The sequence below is a fragment of the Phyllobates terribilis genome, unplaced genomic scaffold (genome assembly GCF_046119375.1).
Source record: "Phyllobates terribilis strain yellow unplaced genomic scaffold, ASM4611937v1 Scaffold_338__1_contigs__length_2061084, whole genome shotgun sequence".
Lineage (NCBI taxonomy): Eukaryota > Metazoa > Chordata > Amphibia > Anura > Dendrobatidae > Phyllobates > Phyllobates terribilis.
In genome coordinates this window covers 2,007,263-2,012,564 of record NW_027363098.1, presented here as the reverse complement: position 1 = coordinate 2,012,564, position 5,302 = coordinate 2,007,263, and positions in this window count along the sequence as shown.

Here is a 5,302-nt window from a genome sequence, read left to right as displayed (position 1 = left end):
GCTGCTGAGCCTCCGGGCGTCTGATGGGGCCAGGAGACCTGCAATCTCCTGCCCTCCGGTTTCTGCTGCTGGGCCTTCAGTGCCCCACAGCCTCGGACTCTGGTGTCCGGTTCTTCTGTGCCGGTCCTTCTGGGGTGAGCTGCCGCGCAGCTCCAGTCCCCAGCTCCTCTCTCTTCGATGTCCTGACTTCAACTCCTCACACTAAGTCTCACTAACCCCGCCTCCAGATCCCAGTTGCCAAGTGGAGGAGCTCCCCTTGCTGGTCTGGAGCCAGGAAAGTGTTGCGTGCTTAGCAAAACCTGATTAGGGGACCCCTACTTACTTCCAGGCATGGCATCATCTCTTGTGAGGGAGGCAATGCCACTGTGGCAACCGGACCCCCGGGGTGCCACACATGGCCAGTGCAATTTAAGTCTCTTGAGCAACAGGCTCCAGTAACAAACAGTTTCATCTTAAAGGCACATTAACAAACAGTCTTTCTTACTAGCACAGTACATCACAGATCAAGTCTCTTTAGCAGCACACTTCTATGCCCCATAACAGTAATGATCCCACCAGCAGTCCCCGGTCCACTGTGTCATAGGCTTTAGCCTCTAGTGCAGTGAGGTACGAGGGATGGTTAGAACGCAAGGATGAGTCCAGTCCTCAGATGTGGTGTTCAATCCTTGCTTCTGCTAAACAGTTAACTCCTTTCTCCACTACTTTCTCTTGTAGATACCACTAGCAATTAAAAGGCAGTCACAGTGGGAGAGTCCCAGAACCCTCATCAGCCTGGTGAAGAGGTCTGTATCTTTCAAAGGGTTTGTCCACTACTTTCATATTGATGCCTTATCTGTAGAATAGGGCATCAATGTATGATCGTCTGGGGTCCTGCACCCGACACCCCTGCAGATCGGCTGTTATTGGTGGCGGCAGCCGCCGGCAGGAAGTGCTTACCTGGCCATCAAGTTACAGTGGCGAGTGCTTGTTAGTGCACATCTACCTCCTATTCAATTCAATGGGAGGTGGATGTGCAGTATCCCGCGGCGGCCACTACAGATGGACGGCCAAGCACCGCAGGTAAGCACTTCTGGCCGGCGGCGGCACCGATGACAGCTGATCAGCAGGGGTGCCAGGTACGGCATCACGGCCGATCATACATTGATGACCTATCTTTTGGATAGGGCATCAATGTGAAAGTAGTGGACAACTTCTTTAAGCTCGCTCTCCAGCTCAGAACTGACACTACCCAGTCTCACTGGGGCAGGCCTGACCACTCCCCTTAGCTGCACCCTGTTAACCCCCCTAGTTGCTGGATGCTTAAAGCGCACCTGCTAGCAGGATTGTGCTTAGTGAATTACATAGACTGACAGGTGGACTCCGTTACACTGAGTAAAATGATACCTTTCATGATGAAATCCGTCCAGCGGTTCTTTTATAATCTTTATTTTCAGTTCTGCCATAATGATATGCATGTGCTCTAGTGCTCTCATTATGTATTCATTTATTCCTATCTCTGGCCTCTGACAGGTCACTGTGCTTTCAGTGACCTGCCTACTATTTTAAATACTGACTGTGTAATTTCCCTGCCCATGTGAAATTTACATATCCCAAAATGGCCGCCCGATACCCGCGCAGTAGCATCTTTCGGTTGCCGAGAGATGCTACTGTGCACATGCGGCGCCATATTTCTGCACCCACGCTCTTTTTCCAAAAGCAAAATGGTGCTTGTGCGTGCGCAGTAGTATCTCTTGGCAACCGAAAGTTGCTACAGCGAATGCGTGGGTGTTGGGCGGACATTTTGGGATATGTAGATTTCACATGGGCAGAGAAATTACACAGCCAGTATTTAAAATAGTAGGCAGGTCATTGAAAGCACAGAGACTTGTCAGAGGCCAGAGATAGGAATACATGAATACAGAAGCAGAGCACCAGAGCACATGCATATCATTATGGCAGAACTGAAACTAAAGATTATAAAAGAACCACTGGACGGATTTCATAATCAAAGGTATCATTGGCACCCACCTGACAGTGTATGTAGTTTACTAAGCACAATTCTGCTGACAGGTACGCTTATCAACACCTTATGTAATATCTACCTGTCACACTCTTCCCTCCTTTTTGAATGTCGTCCTCGACATTTGCCTTCTACCTGATTACCTTAACCAGCCTCTTGGAGTTGTGGTAGTTCTCCCCTAACTATCCTCAGATAGTGTTCCCCCAATACTGCCTCTTTACTTAAAGGTGAGTTGGTAGTTAGGCACTATGGACCCCTTTAAGCAATTTACACATACAGCACACTTACCCTATCTACATCTCTTGTCAATCGGTCTCCTGCAAGAAATACACAGATTTAACCACAATTTTAACCAACAACTATTCTTCAGCTGGAGCTTTTTGCTCGTCTTCAACTGGCTCTCCCTAACTACCACTAAACATTTTTCAAATTCAAGTGCAAAAATGTTAAATATAGCATAGTCTTTGTAAAATATTTGGCATGAAATAGAACACATATATTCAACACAACCCATTTTCTTGAGAGAGTGTGCCACTTTAAGAACACAGTCCTTTGTTTCTTAAGGCACGGGGTCCTCGGTCCTTCTAGGTAAGGACCCTGGAACAGGCAAGGGAGACAGTCCTTTAAAACGGGGGCAGAAACAATGTCCGTTTCTTGTAAACATCTAAGGCACAGTCCATAAAGTGAAATTTGGAAAACAGTTCCTGGACAGGATACGGCACAGTCCATAAGTTGAGAGTGAAGACTCCCCAACTCGCTTGAGGTGCCCGCATATCCAGCAGAAAAGGACACAACAGGTGCAAATAAAAAAAATAAGGCAAAACCAAAAATAAATATCAACTTGTCCAGCTACTACCGTAGTTTTTATTATACCATAGGCCTATCCGGCCTTAACAGGAAAGCAGTAGCGGTCCTTCTACTGTGGTCACAGTCTCTGGTGGCTTTACCAGCCTTCAAGGAAAGAACACGTCACATTACCTAGGCAGAGATGAGGAACTATCACTGGAACACGGCGTGCAACCAACACAACTCGGTGATTTTTTTTTCTTTTTGAGAGAGAGCAACACTGTCCTAGTCCTTTTTATTCTTTGGTTGGCACCAGTCCACAGTAAATGGACAATGCGCTGCATTGATAGTGGGGAGTTGAACTGATGCTGGGAGGGGTTCCTCTCTTGCCACCCCAGCAGAAGTGGCCCCCTCCTTGGTTGTGGCCTGTGGGACAGGTTTGCTCTCCCAGTTGGGACGAATCCTGAAGCGGGGCCCAGTAGAGATGGGTAAGAATCCTCTCATTTGACACGAAGCTCTTGGTTCTTCTGCATCTGCCCAATCCTCGGGGTGGTACTACTCCATTTCAACTATGCGGGAGACTGAAATGGTGTACCAGCCCCGAGGTCCCCACATCTTTAAGAATCTGACCTTGTCTCCTGGCCAGAGACTCCGGGTCCGTCCTAGGGCATAATCCCTCTCCACCGACCCCCTGTTGACAAATATGTCCAGGCGAAGCCAAATCCCTTTAGCTGATAAAAATTTATGACCGTACCTCTGATCATCCGATCCTCCAGGCAGTCCCTTCCCGGGTACTCTCTCCACTCCTGGGCACACTCCTCCATCCGTCCCTTCTCCTGGATGATCTTTTCTTTCCATGCAGCCAGGCATTGTTGGAAGTTGTATTCTTCCTGTTCTTCTTTGGAGATGATGGGCACAGGAACAGACCTTTCAGCCTGGCCAGGCTGAGCAATAACATCGGCAGGTGGTGGGATAGGTGCCCCCGGTGGAGTAGGTGGTAGGGTAGGTACTGGTTTACTGGTGTTGATAGGCAAGGGGAACGCATATGACTCCTGTTTCCTCCAGGCCCCCATCCTTTCACCTCCTCTGGCTATCCAGGCTATATCATGTATTTCCCGGATCCATCCCCTCACTCCCCCATACTTGGGATTCACACAGTAGGCCCTAGGGGGTGAGAATGGACCCCGTGGAGGTGGCAGTTTGGTCATCAACTGCTCTCCAGGTAATGCTAACAGAGAGTAATCCAACTCCTCTTCCTCGGCTGGCGGCTTTACGACCGGTCCCTGCTTGGTGGTGACCATCATATGGGTATGGAATGAGGCCGGGGGTTCCCTCACCCTTGCGCTGGGTGAGTGGCAGTCCCCGAGCGGATCATCACTACTGGTATCAGTTGGAGAGCGGGGGCTAGTGACTCACCGGCAGGAACACAGAGCGCCGCCATCTTCCTTCCGGTCCCGCTGTGCACGCTGGTCCCGATCAGAAGTCCCATCCCTCTCTCGAGAGCGGAGGTCGGGGCGGACGTCACGGCCCCAGTGGTGGCTTCCAGTGCGGTGGGCCGGGTCACGGTCAGGGTACCTGTGGGCAGCAGGTCCTCCGGTGAGTCCGGTACTGGTCGGAATGGTTCTGGAACGAGCAGCGGTCCTTCAGGTGGGTCCGGTGCTGGGCAGGATTACGCGGTGGCCTGTGGCGGGATGACAGCCGGGGCTCCGGACATCGGCTCACGGTCCACAGTTGGTGGTGGGATGGGCACAGGGTCCAACGGCAGACCTCGGGGTCCCAACTCCTGCCTTCGGGCTGCCTCCGGATTCTGATGAGGTGGTGCGGCCGTGCCCTGGCCTGGCTGGGTATTGCCCGATACCTCGCGGTTGTGGGTGAGGTGATGAAGGGCTGCGTCCTCCCCTGCTTCTCTTCTTGCTGCAGACTGCTGGGACATAGCACACCTTCCTAGCTCCGACATACTGGCAGGCACTATGACTCGCACTCTCCTCTCCTTTTCACTCCTGACCAGAATGGAGTTCTTCTGGCCAGAAGAGCTCCAGCTCACTCTTACTCCTCCTCCTCTGGGACAGTACCTCACTGGCCATTGGTCCAACATGCTGGTGGTTGGGGTGTCTTTTCTCTGAGGCCAGCCTTCCCCAGCTTGTTCCACTGCAGGAGGTTTGGCCCTGTTTGGCACTCTTTTATCATATACTCCTGCAAGATGGGATGTCCTTCTTCTTCCCCACTGTGCTTTTAACAAAAACAGACACCATTTTAACTGTACAACATGTGTCAAGTCTTGCATTTTGCAGGTGCCTGTTTCTCTGTATTTTATCTCCTTATTTCTTCCCAGTCATCACTGGCTGTCTTCCCTTTTCACCGGTATACCAGGGTTGAATTGAGGTGCTTTGCTGCTATGTTTTTCCAGACACTTTGCCTCTTCTTCCTCCTATACGCTAATTCCCGCTCAGGACTCCCCGTACGGGCCACCAATGTTACGTGCACACCGCTAGGTTTAGATAGCGGAGAGACAGGTTC